Source organism: Kogia breviceps, chromosome 17, assembly GCF_026419965.1.
Source record: "Kogia breviceps isolate mKogBre1 chromosome 17, mKogBre1 haplotype 1, whole genome shotgun sequence".
Classification (NCBI taxonomy): Eukaryota; Metazoa; Chordata; class Mammalia; order Artiodactyla; family Physeteridae; genus Kogia; species Kogia breviceps.
The window spans coordinates 74,044,284-74,071,700 of NC_081326.1; positions in this window are offsets into that span (position 1 = coordinate 74,044,284).

Genomic DNA, 27,417 nt, shown 5'->3' on the forward strand with positions numbered 1-27,417 from the left:
AGAGAGAAGGAGTCAAAGTCCTGATCCCCTACCACCTGCGGGGTCACTTGTAATACCCTCCCTATGTTACAGAGAAGGGACACAGAGTCGGGCGACGCTAAGAAGTCAGCTAAGACAGAACCCCGCGGGGCTCGCCTTCCGCCTCTTGACCGCTTCTCATCGTGTACCAGCATACCTGCCGACCCCTGTCATGGTCACCCCTGGGCTGCCGGCGCCAGCCTCTAGGCATCTTTTGAAGCCTCACGGTGAGCTCATCTCGGGTCAGGGGTGGAACTCCATTGCATTTCTCCTTCCATCCTCTTCTCTGGGGAAAGGAGGACCTGAAGAATGAATGAACAAACTAATAAATCGTCTCGGTTCATCCCCACAAACACTCTCTAAGGTAGGTTTTCTAATGTTCCCATCTTACAGAGGAGGCTGACGCTTGGGGAGGCTAAGGATCTTGCCTAACTAGGTCAAGACACGACATGAATCCAGATCCAACTCCAAATCCCAAACTTGGTTTTGAGTCATAGCTAAATGGGTAACGGGCATAAAAATATTTGGGAGAAAAAGGCTGTGAAAAATATTGTTCTAAACTGAATATATATGTATACATACCCACACACACATACGTACACACACACACAAACACACACGCGGTAACTCTATTCCTTACATGCAAGGTATAAATGTGTGTCTTTAAAGTACACGTCTCTGTGTGTACACATTTAGTAGGTGTCAGTTTCTGTACTAAGGTTTCACACGCAGCACCTCTTAAAATGCTATCGAACCTATGATTGGCAACCCCATTTTAAAAGCGACGGCAGGGTCTGGCGATGACAAGCATCCTAACCTTGCATCTAGGGTCACAGAGCTGCTATCCGTGTGATGCTGAAGAGAGGCCAGCCTGACTTTTGACCATTATGCATCCGTAGAACATTTCTAGGTGCTGTGTTCTGTAAGGATAGGATACACCTGTATGTATCACATGCTCTACATGGGAACGTTGCATGTGAATCCATACGTGTGTGTAGAGATGGCGTGCTACCACCTGCATGTCGGCTTCATGCTTTCATATCTGTTTAATGCGAAGGGATTGTTATGGGCTGAACGTTTGTTTCCCTCCAAAATTCTATGCTGAAGCCCTGGCCCACGGTGTGATGAATGGTATTTGGATGTCAGCCCTCTGGTAGGCGGTTTGAGATGAGGTGATGAAGGTGGGAACCCCATGACAGGATTAGTGCCCTTATAAGAAGAGGAAGAGAGAGAGCGCGATCTCTCCAGGAGCACACACTGAGGAAAGGCCACGTGAGCACACAGTGAGAAAGTACCTGTCTGGAAGCGAGGAAGAGGGCCCTCACCAGACGCCACATCCACCAGCACCTGGAGCTCAGATTGCCCAGCCCCCAGAGCTGTGCGAAGTAAGTGTTTGCTGTCTAAGCTGCCCGGGCTATGGTATTCCTGTTACGGCAGCCCAAGCTGACTAAGATAGGGATCTATATGATATATACACATGCATATAGGGAGATCACTTCTGCTGGTTTAGGAGTAGAATGATTTTTGTAGTCTTTTAGTGTTCCTTTGCGTAGCTCACCTGGCATAACATTAATCACGGCAAGCTTAAAATGACGTTAAATTCAATTTTCTTTCCTCTTGAACGCCAGCCTCACTGCCTATTTACAAGGAGCACCAAACAAAAGTGGAGGAAGAGAAGAACAGGTTCCATCAATTTCCCTTCTTGCTAATTGGGGATTTATTGCTGGTTGGTTGGCTCACAATGCAGAGGGGAAGGACCATCCTTCAGTTTCTGGGCCCCGGCTGCCAGCTGGAATCTGAGTTTATTCTCTATAGCTGTCTCATAAAGGAACAGAGAGCTGAAGACAAAATAATACTTTTATCTCTTCATTATTTCCTCTGCAGCGTGAGAGGCACTTCCTAGGATGTGGTGGGTTTACCCCTCAGTCGGCCGCACTCCGGCAGGGGGGCTGGGTGTGGCTACTCTCAAGGTATATTTTTAGGAGACATGTCCCACAGACTTGTGTTCAGTTACCTATTTCTTGACTCACATATTCATATTTTGATGAACTTCTGCAGACTCCCTATTAAGCAGGAGCCCCGTGCTGGGCCCCGTGGGGGACAGGACACCCCCAGCCTGCAGGGAGCTGACTGTGTAGGAAAGAACCAGGCCCTACAGCCTTATACATGTTCTACTGGACGTGGCAAGAGGGGCTGTGGGAGACTGGGGGGAGGGGAGGGACAGATCCATCATCCTAGGGATTTTCCAAGAAGGTCAATTCACCGAGCTCTGAAGGGCATATAGAAGTCCAGGGGTAAAGAAGAGGGCAAGGGCTCTCCAGAAGGGGGCCTGGGAGCCATGAGGTGCCACGTGGGAGGAAGCAAATGGCTGGTGAGGATAGAGTGGGATTGGATGGAACTGGGTGGCTTCGGCACCCCCATCCCTCCCAGGTGGCCTTCAGTCTCCATGGAGAGTCTTCAAGTGTGTTTGCATCCAGGGCAGATGGAGCCCTACAGGGTCCTAAAGAGGGGAACAGATCAGGGACCCCAAAGGGGAGGTTTAAAGCCACTGTCGGAGGAGGGTTGAGGAGGGAAGAATGTGGCAGGGTGGGGGGGGGTTTGAAGGAGAGGCTGGGGCTGGGAGTCAAAAGATGGAGCCAGGTTGGGAGGGAGAGAGAGAGGGAACCGCCTTCCTTTCTGGATTACAGGGGTTCTGTCCCCAGGGCTTCGAGATGATGGGGGAGCACCAGCGGCGGTACACTTACTGCCACGCGGGAGATGAGCAGTGCTAACTCAGCAACAAGCGGGGAGAGAATGGCCACGCCCACTGCCCGTTACAATTGACAAAATGCATTCCCACTGAGACCCCGCTGGAGCCTCACAGTGGCCCTCAGACACATGTGGTACCTGCATCGTGCAGACAAGGACACACAGCTCCTGATTTGCTCTGTCTGGACCCTTCCCCAGCTCTGCACTCACCTGCCCCTGCTTGTCCACCCACCCCCCAGCTTCGGGGAGCACTTCGCCGGACGCGCTAGGTCAGCCTCCACTGTGTGTTCCTGGCCTCACCCCTTCCTGACGGGGCCCCGCCTCCCCCTCCTCTTCTTCCCCAGTGAGCTAGCTGCCTCATCGCCATCAGAGTCCAAATGCTCCGGCCTGGTTTCCAATCCCTCCTTCTTCCTGGGGTCCTGGTGTCTATTGTCCCCACTGCCTGGACCAGTAACCCACCTGCTCCTAACCACTTACAGCTCAGGTCTTTTGTAGCCAAAACATCCCCGTAACTAGTCCACTCCCCATCCGCTTTCATCACCTTTATAACTTGAATCAATTTCAGAAATTACACACTGATCCATGTGATAATTGTTTAGGGCCTCCTACCTACCTTCATAGGCCTAGGGCTGTAGAGTTATTCTGAGGGAACTCACAGAATATACCAAAAATTTGGCCGGCAGTAACTGATCAAAAAGTACTTTAATGAAAACATGAATTTACAAAGGTCACAGAGAGTTGAGGTAGAGGTAAGATTCAAAAAAAAAAGTTTCTGGCTCTGGTCTTGTGCTCTTGTGATGATATCACACCACCTTCCCGTTGCCTTGAGCAAATCAGTCTGTGCTCTGGGGTCTAAATCGGCCCACCTGTAACTGGAAGTGTTTACAGTCAATGAACCACCTGGTCTTTTTCCACCCAGCATCCAACAGCCTGTGGAAGGCTGCTTCCTGGTGGTCCGCTGCTATCATTGGCACCCACAGAGTCCATGAGCGGCCAGCCACACAGGAAAGATAATGTCCCAGGTACCACTGGTTTATTTGAATGAGCAGTCGGCCTGTTGGCCAGAGTGATTAACTCCAGCATTTTCTTTAGGTCCCTCTGGTCAGGGAAGCTCATCTCTGTCCATAAGTGGGTCCTAGAAGTCTGAGCTGGAAGGGATCTCAGGGACTGATCACCTGGAACAGCCAACATGTGGCACTCGTGGCAGGGCTCCCATGCTGCGCACCGACAGGCATCACTAATAGATCACAGCACTATTTTCTGCTGGGCTAGGACTAAATGCTCACATCTTTCAAAACACAGCACTGCAGGCAGCCATTAACAATCAATTTGCCTCAACCTGTCAGATGAAAGCTGAAGCAGTGAGGGTGCCTGGCTGGAACAGATGCCCCCTCAGCTGGCAATGTGGGAGAGACTTTGAATGAAGCGAGTCTGTGCAGAAGGGACCTTAACAAAGGATGCCGAGTCATGGGACCAGCAGCAGTGGGTGGGGGGAGATATCCCCACCCCTAAAGAAGAAGGGAAAGGGAGGACTTGACATCAAGAACTGGGTTTAAAGCCAGAGCCTGGCAGAGATGGATGCAGGCACAGGAGCCAAAACAGGGCAGGGGCAGAGGAGCAAATACCCCAGCACTCTCCTCTGCCCCCTCACCTCCAGCCGCCATTGGTCAACTTACCTGCAAGCCAGGAGGCACTGACTCCTAATGACAATCTCACTATTGTCACCCAGTATTGCAGGGCACAGAGCAGGACAGGGAGAGACTGAGAATGGTGCATTCTGGATGTGGTCTGGAGAACAGGTCTGGTTTGGGGTCAGGTTCCCTTAAAGCAGAGCCTGAGACAGGGATTTGGAGTCACGTAACTTGTGAAGGGACTGATCCCCCCCAGGAGAAACCTGAAAGGGAGTAAGGGATGCAGAAGAGAGGAGGGGACAGAGCTGAGCCTGATCCATAGGGGAAGATGGGGGTGATCCCCTTATGCAGGGGGGGTCAGCCATTTGTGCCCCTTATCAGCCAGCCATTGGCTGCAGGCTGTCCCCTGGGGTGGAGACGTGCTCCTTTCATCAAGGATAAATGTCAAGAGAAGGGGCCACAGTGGGGGGCCCCCAGCAGACAAAACTCAGGGCAGGTGGGGGCTGGGTGCACCCTCGAGGTGAAGGGATCTGAGGGGAGCACCAAGGCCACCCCTCACAGAGGAGACGTCCGGGGGCAAATCCGCTCTCCGCCACTTGTTAGCGGAGTGACGACAGGCAAATCTGTGACTTCTCTGAGCCTCCGTGTGGCCACCTGGAGAATGTCGTTCAGTGTTAGTGAGGGGGTAAGAGTGCCCCCACCCCAGTAAGTAGATCCCCCAGAGCAAAGGGGGGCTGGCACCTCCTCCCCTCCTCCATGGCAATGCTCCTTCATCTCTGACAGCCTAAAATGTAGGGTCATGGAGACCAGACCCTCGGGAAGGCCAGGGGCAGAGGGGAAGAGGGCATCAGGCAGCTCGTCCAGCCGGCAGCAAAGCCCAGTGTCAGCACTAAGACGCCAGCCCTAGGAGCAGGAGGGCTGCTGGAAACAAGGATGGGGACCCAATGGATGGGATGGAAACCTGTGGACGAAGCTTAGACATTCTTCCAGAAACAGCCTCTAACCTCAGCATTACACAAAATGAATCAAGAGATCAGAACCGATTTTAGAGAGGCTTGAACTGATGCCAAGTGTCCCTAGATGCTCTCGGGACTTACAAAAGTCTTCCCTTTGTAAGAAGTTGCTGGAACCGTAGCATTTAGTGAGGTGCCATGAACATAGAAGACATTCAGTAAACAACAACCGTAATCTCCACAAGGACTACAGTGAGTGCCACCCAAGGGGCTCCAGCAATTGCCTCAGAGGCTCTGTGAGTGCTGTGGACTCCCTCCCCCATTCATATGTGGAAGCCCTAACGCCCAATGTGACTGCATCTGGAGATACGGTGTCTAGGGGGTAATTAAGGTTAAATGAGGTCACAAGGTAGGGCCCGAACCGGATAGGACTGTGGCCTTATGAGAAGAGGAAGGGAGAGAGAGATCTGTCCCTCTCTCTCCATGTGGGAAGGCACAGCAAGAAGGCGGCCATTTACAAGCCAGGAGGAGAGCCCTCACCAGAACCTGACCACGTGGCACCTTGATATCAGACTTCCAGCCTCCAGAACTGTTGTTTAAACCACCCAGTCCATGGTATTTTGTTATGGCAGCCCAAGCCAACCAGGACAGTGAGGGACGCAGACGTGAGCCAGAGGGGTCTGCTGTTACCACGGAGGGGGACCAGAGTGGCCCTGCTTCTCTTTGCAGGAGGGATGGGGGCATGGAGGAAGGAGGGATGCTTCTGCCTCTGGGAAGCAGGGTGGGTCCTGTGGAAGAGGGGATGCTTGAGTGGGGCCCTGAAAGGTAGATCGGCTTGATGCATGAGAGAGAAGTAGGAAGGCATTCCTGGAGAAAGAAAACTGCTTCAAGTTTGGGCAGGAGAGTTTTAACCTATGGCTATTCTTTTAAGACTTACATGCCACTCATCCATTCAGAACATATTTATTGAGACTTACCGTGTGCCAGACCCTCTGCAAGGTGCAGAGGAAACTGAGCAAGAGGCAGTCAGTCTATCAAGAAAATCACAACTGGGCTCTAACTTCGGGAGGAGGATGCTTGGGGTAGGGGCTTGGAGGTCTTGGGGTGCAGAGACATCCCCATTCCTTGGTGATCACATAGAAACATGCCACACGCTTTCCGTCTGGTCTTCACACTCCTTCCACTAAACTTCAGAATCTAAGGTTTTCACCCATTGCCGCCTTGAATATATTATAAAGTTTCCTCAAGGAGATCTTCAGCAGACAAGCTTTTCAGGATGAGCTCTTCCCGAGCAGTGTCTCTGTCTTCAAAGCATGCAGAGTGGGCAGTGGGGAAGAGAGACGGAGAAACAGAACTTTGCCGGGCAGGAGCACAGAAAAGGGGAATTTGGCAGGGACGCTGGCGAAGGGGAAGAAGGGTCATGGGTCCTTCACGACCAGGGAACAAAGAGCAGGGTCGTGGCGAGGAAAGGGCCTCCGCATTTGGGGAAAGAGTGAGAGGACGGCGGTGAGAAGGGGGTGAGGCTGGGAGAGGAGTCAGGCTCCAGATCCGAGGGGACCTGGCTTAGAAGAACATCGTTTAAGCAAGAAGCCTGGGAAACGATTCACAGGTCAGAACTGTGTTTTGGAAGCATCTCTTTGCAGCACTGAGTTGGAGGCACGTAAACAGAATGTGCAGAGTGGAAGGAAAAACCCAAGCCTCCTGCCTTGTGAAAACACGGTCAGCCTCCTGATTTACTCCACACGTGAAAGTACAGCTAAATCCCCACCTCCCCAGGCATCCTTCCCACCTGCCCGCTGCTTTTTCAACCAAATAGGGGAAGTTGATTCTTTTTTTTTTTTTCCCAAAATCGGCAAACAAAGAGGAGGCAGATTTTAAGGCAAAAACCCAGACTTACGCTGTCTGTTGTAACAGGAGAACCAGTGGGCTTCATCTAGGGGAGGGTTTTGCTGCAAATGAGTCGCTTCTGTGATGGTCCATTGAACTCTGGAAGAATGCAATTATTTTGTGGACTTTTCTGACTTGTGTCAAAGCAGCTCTTGATTCTAGAGCACCTTTAAGCCTGCTGCCCACTAACATCCCCATCCCAGTAAATGGCACCAACTCCAGTCAAAAACTCAGGAGACAAGTTTGCCTTAAAATACAAGCTGGGGGACTTACCTGGTGGCACAGTGGTTAAGAATCCGCCCGCCAATGCAGGGGACACGGGTTCGAACCCTGGTCCGGGAAGATCCCACGTGCCGCGGAGCCACTAAGCCCGTGCGCCACAACTACCGAGCCTACACTCTAGAGCCCACGAGCCACAAATACTGAAGCCCGTGCGCCTAGAGCCCGTGCTCTGCAACAAGAGAAGCCGCAGCAGTGAGAAGCCCGCGCACCGCAACGAAGAGTAGCCCCCGCTCGCCGCAACTAGAGAAAGCCTGCGCGCAGCAACGAAGACCCAATGCAACCAAAAGTAAATTAATTAATTTTTTAAAAAGGAAAAATAAATTTTAAAAAAGAAATATAAGCTGGATCGCCCCACTGTTCCCCATCGCCCGCCACCGACATCCGTGTAACACACATACACACACGCACACATGCACGTTGTCCCAACGGTTTACCGCTTTCAGTTCTTTACATAAACCATACTTTTTCATTTCTCAGCTACTTTGCAATTGCTGTTGCCTCCATCCAAAAAGGCTTTCCTTCCATCAAGCCTACATGACAAACCTGTAAATTCTCTGAACCCTGCTCAGGTAGAATTTCTTCTATGACAACTTTTCTGACCACCCAGCCCCTCTTGAGTTAACAATATACATGATATTCATGTGTCCGTGTTTACGTAACTGGACTGTTCAGTCCTTGAGATGAGAAGCGGGTTTGGGCTTCTCCATATTCCCCAGTGCACCCAGAACTCAGCAGGCGGTGATCAAATGTGTGCTGGATTGAGAGAAACTAGTCAGGGCCAGCTACAGCTCAAATGCTCTCACGGAGAAGCGATCCAGCTCCTAGGAAAGCGAAGATGCATGGTGAAGGGACCTTCAGAAAAATGCCCTCTGTAAGTTAACAGCAGACCCTAGATAAGAACCCAGAGGTGGACTCCCAGTCTAGGGTTTGTTTCTAGAATCCATGCTTCCAAGAAACCTGGGGGGAGGGGGGGTTAGGCCTAAAGACCAACAGAACTCATTGGATACAAGAATATGCATGTAAATAATGGAAAATCACTCATGACCTAAGTGACTATTTGGGACTGGCTGTGTCTAAGAAATAAGAGCACATGCCCAGGAAGACTTGTAGAAAGGCTGGTACTGTTGAATTCTGGGAACCTGCCATTTGTTTTCTGTTTGTATTTCTGTACCGTATCTTGTGGAAAGAGACGATTAAAAATTCTAAGTGGTGTTTGCATCCTTGTGTACCTTCGTCACCGGTCCTTGAAGATTTGGTGTTTGGGGTGTGAGTCTGTCTGCGTCCATTTGGAGACTGGTCTCCACTTTTCCCACTTCCCTCAAATCCCTGTATGGTTAATTAAAAGCAATGGTATCATCTCTGCTGTGACATGGCAGGATCACATCTCTATAATCCATCATCCTAATTAGCAAGGAGAGAAAGGATTTGTCTACTTTCAATTTGTATGGTTTTTTGTTTGTTTGTTTGTTTGCGGTATGCGGGCCTCTCACTGCCGTGGCCTCTCCCGTTGCGGAGCACAGGCTCTGGACGCGCAGGCTCAGCGGCCACGGCTCACGGGCCCAGCCGCTCCGCGGCACGTGGGATCCTCCCAGACCGGGGCACGGACCCGTGTGCCCTGCATCGGCAGGCGGACTCTCAGCCACTGCGCCAGCAGGGAAGCTCCAATTTGTATGTTTTAAACCTAGCGAAATTCACGGGAGATGGGCCTGACTCAATCCAGCATGAAATTCTGTTTGGAAAATTGTCTGTGAATTTTGAAACATGATCTCAGGGCTGTTCAGATTCAGGCTCCCTGTATGATTTCAACTGGTAAATAAGTAATGAAACAACAGTAATAATTCTGAAAATAATACTAGGAGCAGATACTAATTTTAGTGCCTATGGAGGGATTTCTCAGTATTTCCCAAAGCGTGTTCCAAGATCACTAGACCTTCAAGATGTCCCTTGACAAAACGACTGCTTACATTTCACATACGAGGCCCATGATGGACTCCTCTTGGCGACTCATAATATCCAGAGACTATGAGAAGCTCTGAGGGGTTCTGCAGTTTTTTTTAAAAAAAAAAAAGAGTCATCGAAGTTGACTTACTTGAAAATGGAATTCATTTGTGGAATAGTTAATATAAGAGTTCTATTCAACACAACCTTTAACTATATAAAAATTCCCAGTTAGGCAGCCACCATATTACAGGTGAGGAAAACAAGGCCTGGAGTGACCCTGGAAATTGAACCCACATCTGTGTGACTCCCAACCCCCATGACGCCATGCCAGCAGCACGTACTTGGGTCTGTGCCTGCACGGGCAGTTCAAGTTCAAGTTCACTCCTCCCCCTCATTGTGTGGAGGCTGCTCACCGGGCCAGCATAGTCAGGGACATCAGGAGGGGAAGAGGGGCAGAAAAGAAAAGAAGCATTTCCTGAACATCTCTGGGTACCGGACACTGTACTCGGCCCAGAGAATACAGAGGTGCAAAGATGCAGGTTCTTACTTTTTGGGTACTCACCATCCAGAAGGAGAAAGAAATGAATAAGCAGCTTGTTATGAAAGCAATTCTTTGGAGCCAGACAGCCCTGAAGTCCGTTAAATGCTCACTGTGTGCCTGGCTGTGTGCTGAGCACAGGGGATTCTTATGGTCCTGGAATATTCCAAGTCCAGATCTTCTGCAAATAGTACCCGTGACTCCTCTGAATGCCAGCTCCAGTCCACAGAGCAGCAGTCCTTCCTGCCAGGTGTCCCGAGAAACCCTGGAGCTTCACCAGAGCTGCCTGACTACCTCTCTCCCATTCAAGGAGAAGGAATCGTTCCCTGCTGACTCACGGGCAGCACCGGGTCAGGCCACCTGCTGGCTTTCAGGAGAGGGCAGAGGGGAAGCTCTGGGGAGGGACTCAGGTGACAGCCCCACCTGGGAAGGGTGCCCGTGCCACATCTGCAGGGGCCTGGGGCTCGTTGTTCAAGCTCCAGTAGGCTCTGTGAGCAGGGGTAAGACAGATGCCACCATATTAATCAAGGCCGTCACTTCAATGGAAGCAATGATGTTATTACTTTATTCATTGGTTAACTCGTTCACACTTTCCTCCTTTGCAGCTTTCTGTCCATTTCGCTTTTTCTTTTCCAGTACAAAATGGAGGTGATGATACCTGTCTTGGTGGGTCATTGTCATGGTAAATGGCGAGGTCAGTGAGAGCCTGCCTCAAGTTCGGCCACCAGAAAGCACTCAGTCGGTGTGATGTTTCTGGATGTTTGTCGCTGTCAGGCCTCTACTTGCCCAGACCTGTCTTCAGCTGTCACTAACCGAACCGACCTTTCCTCCAGACTCCACGCGCTTTGCTGGAGGGAGGTTTCAGGAAAATGAGAAATCCAAGGTTGTCCCCATCTGGGATAACAGATGGTCCCAATTTGCCCAGGACTGAGGGGTTCCCAGGAAGTGAGACTTTTAGTTCTAAAATAGGAGCTCCAAAAAACAAAGGACTTCCCTGGCGGTCCAGTGGTTAGGACTCCGTGCTTCCAATGCAGCGGGTGCGGATTCAATCCCTGGTCAGGGAACTAAGATCCCACATGCCTCGCGGTGTGGCCTAAATAAATAAATAAACAGAAATAGATAAAATAGGCGCAGTCTCGGGCAAGCCGGGAAGAGCTGCTCACCCCGGCCCGAATCATCAAACAGGCTGGAAGAGGACCAATAAGCCCCCGAGGTCCTCAGAGTCCCGTCTCCCTGGGGAGAGAACACTCATCGTTCTTGATGTGCAGACGTTTAGACCGCTCGACACCACCCTGATAGCCACATTTAAGCAGAGCCCTGTCTCTGGAGGCAGAGGTTCAGGTAAGACCTGGATCAGCCACCTACAGTCCGGGAACTCTGGGACAGACTTCCCTTGGCCTCACTTCTTCATCTACATTTAGTTTGCGAATATCTTGTTCCAGGTCTTGGATCTATATTCGTGAGTAGCTTGGCCTGAATTTGTCGATCTTGTGCTGTCCTTACCTGCTTTGGACATGAAGTTGTAGTCATTCATCTCACAAATGAGTTGGGGATGAGTTCTATTCTATGGAAGCAGTTGCACAAAATTGGAATTTTATATATATATTTCCCTCATGCTTGGGAGGGCCCTAGAGATGTTTGAGTCTTATTTTTCAAGAAAATTTGCATGTGTGTCATTTATTGAGATACTGCATTCATAAGAGACATATGTTTCATGTCTTAGCATTTGCAGTTATGTCCCATTTTAATTCCTAATGCTTATGTTTACCTCCTGTCATTTTTTTCTTGATGAGTATTATCACGTGTTGTCTAAAATAGCAGCACTTCAAAGAAACAAATAATGCTGTCTTATATTTGTTTTCTAAGTCACTATATTCTAGTCTTATATTTAGGTATTTCATGTACGTTAGGAGGTGGCAGGGGAAAACTGTCTTGTCCTTTTTCCAAACTTCTTAATGCTTAACTTATGTTGTAAGGTTTTCTTTTTTCCGAACAAAAAATGCCACGGTTTGATGTATAACACTTTCGTTATTAGCAATGTACAATATATTGACAATTTTCTATTACAATATCCCCTTTGAACCATGAGTTCAAATTACACTTGATGTAATTTCAGATTCTCTTGAGGAGGCGAAAGATAAAAGCTGTTTGCCCTTCCCAGTCTACTCACCCCTCTTCCACCCTGTTCTCTGCCCAGCAAGCTGACAGACGTGGACCATAGCAACAGGCTCCAGGGCCCCCTGGCTTCTCCTTGAAAGGAGCTAAGAGAGATGAAGGAGAGGGGTGTCAGCTACATACTTTCTGGGCTCTCAGGGCACCCATCACATCCTGAAAGGATGCTGTTTGTGTTTGCCTACCTGCTTCTTTATTTTCTGTCTCCCCATTGATAAGGTAAGTTCCATGACGGCAAACTCTCCCAGCATCAAGCCTGGAACCTGGCAGGGACTGACACTCCTGAGGGTTAAGAGTTGAAGAAGAATTTATAGATCACGGAGCCCAACTCCTTCCTGGCGCATGTGAGGAAACTGAGCCCAGAGAGGTGAGAAGGCTCGTCGATGGCCAAGTGTCTCATTAGAGGCAGAGCCTGTATGCACCCCGCAGATCCCTGGGCTCTTTCTGAGAAAGCATGAGGTGCCTGGCAAGAAGGCAGGAGAGGGATGGGGGCAGGCCACACCCAGACACAGCCCAGAGGAACAGGTGTAGCCATTCTCCGAGCAAAGGAGGAGGACACACCTGCAAATCTGAATCATTGATTTGTTTGCTTCTCCTAAGTTCCACAGAGAGCCTCGGATTTCTACGCCTCATCTATCCAGCCTGCACAAACGGTCAGGTAATTAAATGAGGCCACAACAGCCAAATGGTCTGGAAGCTGTCTGTTTCCACTGCCAAACCTCTAACTTCTTCGTGGCTGGGATTTTGAAAATATTCAATACAAAAACAAAGTTTCCCAAGAAGCTGGGGGAAAGCTATTTTCCTGAGGTCCAATTAAATATGCAGTGACTGCCAGGGACAGTTGCCTCGCTCACAAACTCAGAGCAGCCAGGACCGCAGGCAGACGGTCGTCTTGGAGGCTCGGTGCACGGCATTCCACTTACCTTCCTCCGTCACTCGTCCTCCAGGGGCCATCACTAAAGCGCAAAGGTGGAATGTATCGACATTTTGAAATGAACCACTGTGAGCTGTAGGAGGGAGGGAGGACCAGCAAACATTGTTGAAAAGTTTGATTCATTGTTTTAAAAATATTTAAGACTTTCCAAGGAGGATCCCTCTCATAAATAGATTTTTTTTAAACTCATAATTTGGTTTTTAAATGGCTGATTTTAAAGAACTGGAAGCACTTAACTTTGTTTTCATTTTGCTTTGGGGTTTTTTACTGAAGTAGAGTTGATTTACAATGTTTCAGGTATACAGCAAAGCGATTCAGTTATATAAGTGTGTATATATATATTTGTGTGTGTGTGTGTATATATATATATATATATATTACAGATTCTTTTCCATTATAGGTTATTGCAAGATATTGAATACAGTTTCCTGTGCTATACAGTAGGTCTTTATTGTTTATTTTATGTATAGTAGTGGGTATCTGTTAACACCAAAGTTCTAATTTGTCACCCCCCCTTCCCCTTTGGTAACCATAAGTTTGTTTTCTATGTCTGTGAGTCTATTTCTGTTTTGTAAATAAGTTCACTTGTATCATATTTTAGATTCCACATATAAGTGACATCATATGATATTTGTCTTTCTCTGTCTGGCTTACTTCACTGAGTATGATCATCTCTAGGTCCATCCACGTTGCTGCAAGTGGCATTATTTCCTTCTTTTTTATGGAGGAAGCACCCAACCTCAGATCAGAAGTATGACCAAATCGCACGTGTATTCATTCCCGTACGACATCAAGACGATAGTGCATCCATCCCTGGTGAGTTCCTCCTTTTGTGCTGGGCCCTTGCTTCCTGCTTAATATTCTTAATCCTCACAATGCACCTTCAAGGTAAGGCCCAACCTTGCGAAGCACCTTAGTTTTTTTCAAAACCTTTTCATGAGTTTATTTCCCATTCTCTCCTGCCATGAGCACCACAATTCCAGGCTCTTTTTTTTTTTTTTTCTTTCGGTGCGCGGGCCTCTCACTGCCGTGGCCTCTCCCGTTGCGGAGCACAGGCTCCGGACGCGCAGGCCCAGCGGCCATGGCTCACGGGCCCAGCCGCTCCGCGGCACGTGGGATCTTCCCGGACCGGGGCACGAACCCGTGTCCCCTGCATCGGCAGGCGGACTCTCAACCACTGCGCCACCAGGGAAGCCCCTGTCTTTTGATGTGTTTATGAGATACTTTTTCACATAAGTGAAGTTTGATTCAGTTGAATTTTTAAATTTTTTCCTGTATTGATTTTGCTTTTTTTTTTTTTTTTTGATAAGATATTTATTTTTTTTTGCGGTACGCGGGCCTCTCACTGTTGTGGCCTCTCCCGTTGTGGAGCGCAGGCTCCGGACGCGCAGGCTCAGCGGCCACGGCTCACGGGCCCAGCCGCTCCGCGGCACGTGGGATCCTCCCGGACCGCGGCATGAACCCGTGTCCCCCGCATTGGCAGGCGGACTCTCAACCACTGCGCCACCCGGGAAGCCCCCAGGCTCATTTTAAAGGGAGAAAAACAGAGGCTCACAGAGGTTGAACTAACCTGCTCAGGGTCTGTCCAGATATCACCAAAGCCTCCGAATTTGAACCTCACGCGTCCTGTGCCTTACCCTGGGGCATGTCACATGGCGCTTGTTGTTAGTTGAGTGTGTGTCTGTCTCCCCCAGGAGTCCATAAGTTTCTTGAAGTAATGTTTCATTCTCTCTGCTATTGGCCATTTCTGTCTCTACGGATCACACATCTGTAGATGCCTCATGGTTGTATGTTTGAGATGTCTGCATGCTTGTTTGATTGAATGACCTGAAATTCACCTCAATGGGAAGCCTGAAAAATAGCAACATTATCATGGCTCTGCTGTGTGACTTTGGACAACTCACTTCCCCTTTCTGGTCCTTGGTTTTTCCACCTGCAATGTAAGTTCTTTAAACCCCATAGTTTCTCATGTCCCACTTTGTGCCAGAGGTGTTCATCCCTCCCACTGGAGGTCCCCAGCCCTGCACCCAAGGAAAGGTAAGAGACAGCAGGTCTAGGAGAGAAGACAGTGGTTGGTTAATTTCACAGCCAGCACCACCAGAGGCAGATGCTTTAGAGGCAGAGCCGGAGCTGGTGAGCAGTGAGGCAGCTGGAGACGGAGCCCCGCGCCCAGGGAGGAGGGAAGCCATGGGGGCAGATGAATCTCCCTCCCAGGACAGCTGCATGGAAGGAGTTCAGTGGCCCAGGAACCCCAGCTTCAAGTGGAAGAAAGTGGATAGCAAGGCCATCCACCAAACTGAGAAGAAAAATGGCCAAAAAAAAAATGAGTGAAACCGAAGAACCTGTCAAGAAGAAAGCTGAGAAGGAGAGACTTTCAAAATCCTGCATGGGCAGCAAGAGCGTCCAGGCAGCAGGGGATGGTGCAAGATGAAGGCTGAGAGCTTTCTGTAAAATGTGAGCCATGATGTTTGCTGTTAGCATGAGGGCAAGCCCTGAAATGAGGATAGGTTTGGGGTTGAAATCCCTCCCCACACCCACTTCAGCTCTGCCACCAACCCTGGCTGTGACCGTAATGTCTCTCTGACCCGTCAAGCTCCAGCTTCACTGTTGATGGAAAAAGAGTAATAACATGTGACTTGAAGGGTTTTCGTGATGCTCAAGTGAGAGAGAAAACGAGCAAGTGCTTTTGAAACCGCCCATTTGTTCTTCTAACACGTGGGTTACTGCTCACGTGAGAGATTTGGATGGTGAAGCCGTCGTTAACACCTTCTGGGTATAGCTTGTGACCCTTTTGTGAAGGCTGGATTTTCTCATCTCCAGTAAAGATATTATGAAGCTCAAGCCTATGACATTGTCTGAGTCCATAAAAAGGGGTCCTGAAATGCTTCACAACGTGGATGGGATATTCATCTTCGAGCCTCTGCAAGTCACGGTTCTCATCTGACTCCTTGGGGCAGCAGGTGCCCTGCATTTACCTCCGCCTGTTTCTCTCTGTGGTCTGCCCCCTGGCTTTGCTCCCGGCTCTTCAGAAGTGGCAGCTGGGTTTTTCTGGTCTTTTTGTGTCTTGTCCATAATCTGCCCCAACTGCGTATGCACGCAGTTAGTTTTAGTCCCTTATAGTTTCTCTGTATTTTGTTGCTGGAGCAGACGTTTGTCCAGGTGCAAGCACTGCAGCAAAGGGTCCCAGGTCCCAGGTCCCAGCCTGTCTCACGGTAATCAGCACAGTGCTTAGCAACAAGAAAGAGACCCGAGACGTGGGCCGAATGGCTGGATACCAGGAGAAAGAAGAAAACGCGAGCTAGAAACACGTGAAATCAAGAGAGGTGCATTTGGCCTGAAGAACTGGAATGGCTTCCTGGTGAAAGCAACCATTGACCAGAACTTTGAAAGAAGGAAACACTGTATGGGCAGCGAGTAGAAAAAATATTTTGGGCCTAGAGGAAAGTGTTAACACAGGCACAGGATATAGCAAATTAGGAATGTTGCCAGGTCCACCTTGTTCTTTCCACTTGATCTTGAAAGACATATGTGTTGAGTGCTTGCCATGTGCCAGACACAGACTGGACATTTCTTCTTGCCATTGGAGTGAAAAGGACCTGAGTTCCAGACACACCCCAGGAGGGCAGGTAAGTGGGTGGGCTCTGGCCTCGAACCAATATGTGTTCTAATCCCAGTCTCCCCATCTATGAGAGTGTGACTTTGGACAATCTAATGAATTTCCTGTAGCCTCCGGTTCCTCATCTACCCAGTGGAGGCAACAGTGCTTCCTCAGTGGGGGGGGGCGGGGGTGTGTGTATGATGGTTAAATGATGTAATGATGAGGAACGTGCCCAGCATGGAACATAAAAGATGCTCAGGCAATGTGGCGCCTGCCCCTTCCATCGCAGACCAGTGACCCTGGGCAGCTGCAGAGCGTATCGACGTCTTCACATGCTCTCGTTTGCTCTTGGACGGTACGTGCTGTGGAAAGGCAAGGCGCCATTCTTACACCAAGAGAGGAGAGAGCATTCTTTTTCTCCCAGGTCAGGTCTTTACGGTAACCTTCAAATGGTACAACATTCCAGCACCCCAGCTCCCTTCCCCTGCCTCTATTTTTATCTCTTCTCGTGTTCCTAGGATGCTGTCTTGCTGTGGTGACAGACATGAGGCTGGGTTGGGAGCAGTCAGAGACAGATGGGAAGGACCTCCTGGAAGCATCCTGGCAGGAGGAGCTGGGAGGACGGTGTGTTCTTTGGCTCCACTGCTGCCCATGGCACGACTCCAGGGCCCTTGTCCGTATGGGAGAGGAGAGCCATCGCGCCCTCCCTGCATCTGGGTCAGTGATGCCAAGACACCCACCCAACAAGGCAAAGTACTTTTCAGCAAGTATGCCGTTTAATCTGAAAAAATGTTCACACACGTCATATTCCACTCCAAATATATCAACCCCCATTCTTCACACCAAGGTAATATTTTTAAATTATTTAATTTTTTTCATCAAAATCTATACAAAAGATGGATGCTCCAAGCATGAAACCGCACGTGACATTTCTTTCCTTAGCTTCAAGCACTGCTTGGAACAGGTCCATCTGTCCTGGGTGACATGTAGACCTCAGGCTGGGAAACGTGAGTAGATCCAAACTTCAAATTAGGAAACTAAAGCACTGATATTGGAAATCAATCCTGTCGTTTTGGACTTCATTCTCCACTTATCTCCGTCAACGTTACTTACTTAATCCTCACAACAAGCCAATAAGAGAAGAAGGAAGAACAGGGTTGTTCTTATTTCCATTTCATAGATGAGAGGACCGTGACTCAGGAAGCTGACATGATTGGGCTGCAGCCTCCCAGGTTGCCACGGCAAATTCCAGTCTAGAAAAGAAGATTCACGTAACAGCCAAAAGTGAGAGCAGCGTGGCGTGTGCTATGACAGAGGGGCTCTAATGGGAGCGCCAAGGGGGCAGGTAATACAGCCTGGAGATTCGGGGAAGACAGTAGTGACCTATGAAAAGAGGATTCGCTGCAAATTCAGGTCCAAAATGTACCAGCTGGACACAGAATGCTGTAGAATGAATGTTTGTGTCCCCCCAGAATGCCTATGTTGAAACCTTATTCCCAAAATGATGGTATTTGGAGGTGAGGGCTTTAGGTGGTGATTAGGTCATGAAGATGGAACCCTCGTGGGTGGGATTAGTGCCTTTATAAAAGGGACCCCAGAGAGCTCCCTTCCCCTTCCAAAATGTGAGGGCACAGTGAGAGGAGAGCTGTCTGTGAAGCGGGAAGCTGGCTTTCACCAGACACCGAATCTGCTGGTGGCTTGACCTTAGCCTTCCCGGCCTCCAGAACTGTGAGGAATCAGTTTCTGTTGTTTATAAGCCAAACAGTCCATGGTATTCTGTTACAGCAGCTGAACAGACTAAGACACAAGACCAACTACTTGAATGGAATGACAATGAGACAACCCAAAGATGATCTTGTTGGCAAGATAAAGGCTCAGAAACAAACAAACAAAAAGGATCAAAACATAGAATGAAGAAGCTCTGTCCACCTTTCTCAAAAAAAAAAAAAAAAAAAAAAGGACAAGCAGGCAGCCAATTCCCTTCATGCAATGTAAACACCACTGAAATGAGTCTTAACCAAACCCAAAGAACAGCGCTAATGAGCAGAAATTCTCCAAAGTCTGGCCTCCAGGTAAGCTTGTAGGAATCCCAGTCTCCAGCCCCAGACCCTCTCCACTCCACCCAGGAAGGCTCCCCAGACTCTGACACCTGGCTGGCAGTAGGCTCTGCAGTGGATGCCTCTTATCTGCTGAGTGGCTCTTTAGAGGCTTCTGAACCTTGGGGAGGATCATTTCCTGGCCTGGGGACACCTTAGGGGCGGGACAGGTACCGTCCTGCCAGGGTGAACACCTACTTTTGAGCAGTCACCCCCATCTCACCAGAGTATGAGTAGCTCTGCCTCATGAGGATAATTTACCAAACTGGAAATTGACGAGCAGCCAAAAGCCCTGTAGGAATGAAGTCTCATTTCCTAAAGAGCAGATTGGATGCTTGGATTTCTCATTTGCAGATAAACATGGCTCATTATCCCACACAACCAGAGGAGTTGGCCGTCTCCACAGCATTAAGAAGAAGCAGCGAGATGGCCCTGCTAAGTGGACAGATGGCCCTACTAGGTGAGCCCCCGGCCCCGCCATGTGAACACCTGACTGTGTAGCCAAATTCTGCCTCTATACACAGGCACCAAATTGAATCTGGGAGACAAGAGGTTTGTGTGAAGTAGAAAAGAATAGCTTTACTGCTTTGCCAGGCAAAGGGGGCCGCAGCGGGCTAATGCTCTCAAAACTGTGTGGCCCAACCTGGAGGCCTGGAGGGGGTCGCGAGGAGTGTTATAGTAACGGCTCAAAGAGGGCGTGGTCAGCTCGTGGACGTTTTTCTGATTGGTTGGTGGGGAGGTAAGTGGGCGTTGGCATCATCAACCCACCGGTGCCACCCGGTCTGGGGTCTGAGTGCTTGTGGGAAGCAGACAGTTCACTTCTCCCACCTGGTGAGGGTTTCAGTCTCTGCAAAACAGCTCAAAGATGTTGTTGTGTGTGTCCCTTGAGGGGGAACCAGGACCCTGCCCCAAGGCTGCACTATTGTTTCTTGACTGTTCCTCCCTTGTCTCTGCATCCCCTCCCTTCCCTGATTAGCAACTGTTTGAACCTACCCTTTGGAACTCGGGGAAGGTCATGGTGGATGAATGAAGCTTATTTCCTACAAAAAGAAATGGGGGGACACAGAGAGGCTTTTGTGCCCAGGAGCCCCACAGGGTCCCGCTCGGTTTCAACTCCACTACTCAGGGAGATGGTGCTGCTAGCTGAGGGGACCCTACCTCCAAGATGAGGTCTTGCTACACAAGCATATGGTTTAGCTTTTCAGCAGGTGCCCTTAACTTAGGCTGCAGACACTGTAATTGGTCTACTCAATATCCATGTGCTGCCCCTTACTCCTGTATTATCTGGGGAAGGATGAGCACAGCTGAAAGGAATCCTCCGGGTTCCTTGTAGCAAGATGGTCATGTGGCTTAGCTCTGGCCAATTAAACTTGGGACTTTCTCTAATAAAACGGAGAAACCACACCAGAAGATATCCGTCCTCTTTTGTGTTTTGCCTTCTAACCACCCAGAAAGCAGACGCCATCTTGCAACCCTGGGAAGAAAAGCTAAAGGAAAGAAATATTCTGGGTTCTTAATGACTAGCTACACTAGCCCTGGACGACCTACCTTCAGGTAACAATAAGCCTGCATTTGTTTAAGCCTGCTTTTAGCTCAGGCTACCATAATAAAATTGCTATGGACTCAGGGGCTTTAAACAACAGAAATTAATTTTCTCACAATGATGGAGGCTAGAAGTCTGAGATCAAGGTGTCAGTGGAGTAAGTTTCTTCTGAGGCCTCTCTCCTTGGTTTTGTCGACTGAAAACAAAAAAAAAATGCATGACACAAGAGTTGGAGGTTAAGTTTCATTTAGGGCAAAATGAGGACTATAGCTTGGGAGACAGCATTTCAGGTAGCTCTGAGAAACTGCTCCGAAGAGGCCGGGGGGAATGTCAGTATATATGTGATTTTGGTGAACAGGGAGTCCACGTAATCAAGCACGTATTTTTTGCAGAAGGTGCTGCTAGTCTCGTGAAGGTCACTGCTAGTCACAAGGAGCAGACGTCACCATGAAGGATTTTAGTGCTTTTCTAGATACGAGGAGATATAAGAACTGAGCTCATAAAATCTTCTCCCGAAAAGATCTAACTCTGATGACCTGTTCTGCCAGTTTTTCCCAGAGCACAGAGAGCCTCATTCCTGACCTCCCCCCAGAACTCCTTTCAGGGGGTGTTGAGGTCGGCAGCTATAGCAGCTCATGACTTAATCCTTGTAGAGGCAGATGGCAAGTACCAGTTTGTAGCTGACGGCCTTTTCCCTGTGTCCTCCCATGGTCTTTCTTCCATGTGTGTCTGTGTCCTAATTCGTCTTTGTATAAGGACACCAGCCATCCTGGATTAGGGCACACCCTAGTGACCTCAATTTAATTAAATTTCCTCTTTAATTAACAACTGGATCCCCTCTCCAAACACAGTCACATTCTGAGGTACTGGGGGGTTGGGGCATTTTGGGGAGGATGCAGTTCAGCCTCCAATACCACCCATTGTAAGGTTTTCTGTAATTTGCAGTATCCACACAGCTATTTGCAATGTAACAGATAAAAGAAGGCGTCGTAGTTTGAGGTGCTGTTTTGTCCAGGACTGGCTTCAAGGGCAGGCAGCCGTCCTGGAAGGCACAGGTGTGTGAGAAGGGAACAAACACAAGCCTTTAGGAGGAGAGGCCCAGGGGAGAAGGTGAACTTGCCGACCAGCAGGGAGCCGTGTCTTACAAGCAGCTCTGGACTTGGGCAGCCATCAGCGGGGCCGCACCAACGGGCGACCACATTCCAGGGCCGGCGCCCGCTTGCCAGTTGGTGCTCATGTAACATTTACATCTGCCCGTGACACGTGGCCCCGACGCCGGTCACCAGGCCCCGTAATTTGGCACCAATGAAAACAGCTGCTGTGAGCATAATCATTAACCCTTTATCAGCCCCAGAGTATCTCTCCTACTACTTGGATGGAGGCTGTGATGCAGTGAGAAGTGGTGGCCATAGTAAAGTGAGGGACCAGGGCTCAGGCCCTGGAACCAAATTCAGGCTCTGCTGCTTTGCTCACTCTGCGACCTTGAGCAATTAATAAACTTCTCTGTGCCTGAGTCCTCGCCTCCAAACAGGGATGACATCACCAGACTCACCTCATTGAGTTACTATAAGGAATAAGCAATTAACCTTTACAAAGCGTGCCCAGCACATCATTTAAGCATTTATTTTTTTCTTCTCTTTTTATTCTAGTCCCATCATTTCATCCAATACCACAGGTCTGTGGGCCAATCACTGCCCTATTCTCAGCTTCTGACTCCTCATTGTAAACGTTGACTCAGCAAATGCAGTCGGCAAGTATTTATTTCGGCAAGTATTTATTAAGTACCTACTGTGTACCTCGCACTAATGTCCGTGTTGGGAGCTGAAGGCTGGTAATGCCACCCTGCTTTCCTATAAGGTGGGGTTGTGTGGAGTAAATAAAATTGGGGCTGGGGCTTCCCTGGTGGCACAGTGGTTAAGACTCTGCCTGCCAATGCAGGGGACACAGGTTCGAGCCCTGGTCCAGGAAGATCCCACATGCTGCGGAGCAACTAAGCCCGTGAGCCACAACTACTGAGCCCGTGTGCCACAACTACTGAGCCTTCACTCTAGAGCCCACGAGCCACAACTACTGATGCCATGTGCTACAACTACCGAAGCCCGTGCGCCTAGAGCCCGTGCTCCGCAACAAGAGAAGCCACCGCAATGAGGAGCCCGCGCACCGGGATTAAGAGTAGCCCCCGCTCACCGCAACCAGAGAAAGCCCGCGCACAGCAACAAAGACCCAGGGCAGCCAAAAATAAATTTAAAAAAAAATTGAGGCTGGTGCTGTGCACAGTTTAAGAGCGGTTGCTATTCTCCTCCACTGTGTGTCACTGGTATGTTTTCCAGCAGTCTGGGCAGGTCACTCTGTGGGCAGCAGGGTGGAGGTGGCCCAGAGCAGTGTAGGGACAGGAGGCAGAGAGAGACCAGATGTCAGGAGGGACGGAAGGCCCATCAGGGTCAGGCGGAGAGCACAGGCTTAGCTCAGGCCGACCCGAGTCTGAGTTTTCCCTCTGTCTCTCCGTGTGAGATTGGCCAAGTTTGCTCACGTCTCTTGCCTTGTTTTCTGGTCTGAAAGATGGAGAAGATGAGGCCCAGTAACTGTCCCGTTCCCTCCGGTAAGGCCTGGTGGCTGGTGTGATTGGCATCTGCTCTGACTGCTTTGTGCAGTGTCATACGGGGACAAAACAAGGCCACCTCTGGGGAAAGCCATCACAGAACCTGGCACAGACCCCTCAGCCAATGTTAGACCCTTCCTTTAAGATGAGTAATTAATTGTGGATGGCTCTCAACACTGCCCCGGCAGAGATCAGAGCACTTTGACAGATGACAGTTAGACAGGCCTATGTTTAGGTATTAAAGGTTCTTCCTTAATTATGGAATTAGAGGCAGGTGAGCAAGAAGAAATGACCTTAAAGAGTGTCACCTGAATAAAGGACTTTCCACTCGTGAAATTTCACGGATGATCCCCTCTCGCTGGGAAAGATAGTTTGTGGACAGGAAGATTTCTCACAGTGAAAATTGTCCCAGAGCAGAAGTTCCAAACAAGGTCAGATTCAAATATCTGCTTCTTGGCTTCTAGGGTTTATTTTGAAGGCGAGCTCTTGGCTATTAGTCACATATTTCCAAACTCCGAGTCTAGTTGGTATGCATTTGGAAATAGGGTTCCCTCATTTATTGCAGTCTTTAGTGGAGCATTTCCTTAGGTTACAACTATGTGTGCTGTTTCAGAATACTGTATGCCCTCTACCACTCCGTGGAGCTCGGGAAATGAAATCTACTCTACAAAATAGCTCATTAGAAATATGCTTATGGTGACAGCACTTGTTTCTCCAAAAGACCTTACTCGGCTCTCTCTCTGGACAGAACAGAAGTCTGGGTAAAAGCCAAAGGTTTGGGGTCAAAGAGATCCCAAATCTTTACATACTGGTTTAATTTGAAATCATTTCCAAGAACTCTGTTTTTCTGCCACAGTTTATTCTGTAAACCCTTCATTAACTTACGTGGAAGTGTCACCAAAGTACTCCGTGATTTAGAACTAAGATTCATTCTCAATGTAGGCTCAAAGTTTATAGAAATTACAGCAATGGAGAAACAGACGTATTGAGTAAATGATGGGAGGAAAAGACAAGTTTTATCTTCACGGTGAAGTTAACAAACCGTCATTACTGAGTTTTCTTCAGCCACGAGTGTGCTAGTTACTAATGTTGATACCTATTTGTTTATTATGACTTTTTTCCAGATCCTTGGAGGTGTTTAATTGAATTGACTCTTTCTCTGCCCCTGATGGATGTGATCCTCCATTTTCCTGAGGCTGATAAAATCAAGTCCTTGTGAAAATTGTAAGTGGAAAAAGTAGAGGGTTTTAGAGGCATCCTTCAGTAGGGGTTAGGACCATTGGATGTGGGGAATGGGGGAACTGGGTTTAAAACTTGAAAGTTATTAAAACTTCTTAACTCTCAATTTTTGCATCTATAAAATTATATTAAGAAGAGTACCTATTGTTAGGATTTATTGAAGATTAAATGAGATCATATATTTGAAGCACCTGGCATATTGTCAAACACGTAGTAATACATCCCATGAATGTTGATTATCTGTTCATAGTTGGTGCTACTGATTTTATTATTCAGGTGAGAGAAATTGTTTCTAAAATTACAGGGGCATGCCAAGGACCTATAATCGCCAAAACAATCTTGAAGAAAAGTCTGACGCTCTCACACTATATGATATCACAACTTAATACAAAGCTATGGTATCCAAGAGAGTGTGGCATTGGTGTAATGTGAGACAAAGAGATGAATAATGGGTCAAAGGAATAGAGCAGATCATATATATCATCTGTTATTTGACATTTTGATGGAGAGAAGAATAAATTTTCAACAGATGGGACAGGAAGGACTGGATAAATATAAGGAAAAAAATCACACAGCTGGAATACGGTGAGACCAAGATCTAATGCAGACTCTTTACGTCCAAAATCTATGTGCTTAAAGCCTCCCCTATGCTGCTATTCCAGCATTGTGATCTGCAAAGCGTTCTCATTAAATAGCCAGCCGTCCTTGTCAAGCTGCTTTCTCAAATCATTATTCACAAGGAGTGAGAGGATAAGGTGAGATGATTTCTAAGATTGCTGTAGATTTGGAGAATCTGTCCCTAAATGGTAGACCAACGACTGGATTCCAGACCTTCCTGGGCACAGCTCCCAACAAAGGCTGCTTTCCCTCAGAAACCTCCATCCTGAGGGCCTGGAATGAGGGCTGCCTCGGGACCCTCAGAAGCCCTTGTCGGGCTTCCCTGGTGGCGCAGTGGTTGAGAATCCGCCTGCCGATGCAGGGGACACGGGTTCGTGCCCTGGTCCGGGAGGATTCCACATGCTGCGGAGCGGCTGGGCCCGTGAACCATGGCCGCTGAGCCTGCGCGTCCGGAGCCTGCGCTCCGCAATGGGAGAGGCCACAACAGTGAGAGGCCCGCGTACCACAAAAAAAAAAAAAAAAAAAAAAAAAATAGAAGCCCTTGTAACTGCAGAATAGAGACAGAGCCAAAAATATCTCAAGAGCTTGGCAATGCACTTAATATAATCTCTTGCTTTGCCCCCTGAAATCAATTAGACTAATTTTTTAAACTCCAGAAGGGTGTGCAGACTACAGCCTTTCTCCAAAGTAATCAGAATGTATAAAAATGATTCCATGATCAACCAACACCCAGACATCCGCACCTTCGTCATTCTGACCTCCTGAGACGTGCCCTTGTGCCTCTCCCTGTGCAGGAATCATAGGCAAATCCTCAGTGACAGTGTTGGAGATCACCTGGCTTTTAGATGATGTGTCCTGTTATTGGAGGTTATAAAGAGTTAACTAAAGAGGCTGGCCTGGGGAGGGCTTACCCCTAACCCTACATGTATCCATGGGAGGCTGGCAGCTCAGTCTGGTGGGAGGAAACAATGACGATTTAATTCCATACTGCAAAAACATTTCCTACCACGTATTGGGTGCTGTTTGAAAAATGATGAGGAGACAAAGTAGATCTGCCACTGCCCTCCTGGGTCTTATTATGCATCTCCGCAGGCTTAATAGTCCCAAGGGCACCTGGAGAAAGGCAAGTGATTGTACTAGAGGCCAAGCATCCTGGTACAGGAAAGACAAAAGCAGTGGGAATTCTACAAGGGGGTGGCATTCGGACAGGCATGTGTTAACAGATAACAACAGGAAGGAGGTCCAGGTCTGAGGCTGCTGGTGGGTGGGGTGGAAGGGATGGCAGTTTCCCGGAGAGTCCAGAGATCAAAGGACACATCCGCTCAGGAGGGTGGATACCAGAGCGTGACCTGGGGGGCGTGGCACTTCAGCTGAGGTACGAGTTAACGATGGGGAAGGAGTAGAAGGAGGTCGTCAAGGGAGAGGAGCCACATGTGCAGAAGCCCTGTGCTGGGATGGACCATGGTACTTCCAAGGAGCCGAGAGAATGCCAGTGAGGCTGGAGAGGACAGGCAGGGTGAGGTGAAGCAGGGGAGCTGAGTGCCGGGCTTTAGAAAAGATGTCTTCCTGGGCTTCCCTGGGGGCGCAGTGGTCGAGAGTCCGCCTGCCGACGCGGGGGACGCGGGTTCGTGCCCTGGTCCGGGAGGATCCCACGTGCCGTGGAGCGGCTGGGCCTGTGAGCCATGGCCGCTGAGCCTGCGCGTCCGGAAAAAAGATGTCTTCCTTCATCCTAAACCAATGGGAAGACACTGGAAATTTATTTTTTAATTTATTTTATTGAAGTATAGTTGATTTACAATGTTAATTTCTGCCATACACCAAAGTGATTCAGTTATACATTTATGTATATTCCTTTTCATATTCTTTTCCATTATGGTTTATCACAGAATATTGAATATAGTCCCCAGTGCTATATAGTTGGACCATGTTGTTTATCCATTCTATATATAATAGCTTACATCTGCTAATCCCAAACTCCCAATCCATCCCTCCCCCACCCCCCAACCCCTTGGCAACCACAAGTCTGTTCTCTATGTCTGTGAGCCTGTTCAGTAAATAAGTTCCTTGGTGTCATATTTTATAGATTCCACAGATAAGTAATATCATATGGTATTTGTCTTTCTCTGTGTGACTTACTTCACTTAGTAGGATCATCTCTAGGTCCACCCATGTTGCTGCAAATGGCATTATTTCATTCTTTTTTATGGCTGAGTAGTATTCCATTGTATATATGTACCACATCTTCTTTATCCATTCATCTGTTGGTGGACATTTAGATTGTTTCCATGTCTTGACTAGTGTGACTAGTGCTGTTATGAACATTGGGGTGCGTGTATCCTTCTGAATTCGAGTTTTGTCTAGTATATGCCCAGGAGTGGGATTGCAGGATCTTATGGTAGTTCTATAATTTAGTTTCTTAAGGAACCTCCATACTGTTCTCCACAGTGGCTGTACTAACTTACATTCCCACCAACAGTGCAGTGGCTGTACTAATATACATTCCCACCAACCCACCAGGGCTCTCTTTTCTCCACGCCTTCTCCGGCTTTTATTGTTTGTAGACTTTTTAATGATGGCCATTCTGACCAGCGTAAGGTGATACCTCATTGTAATTTTTATT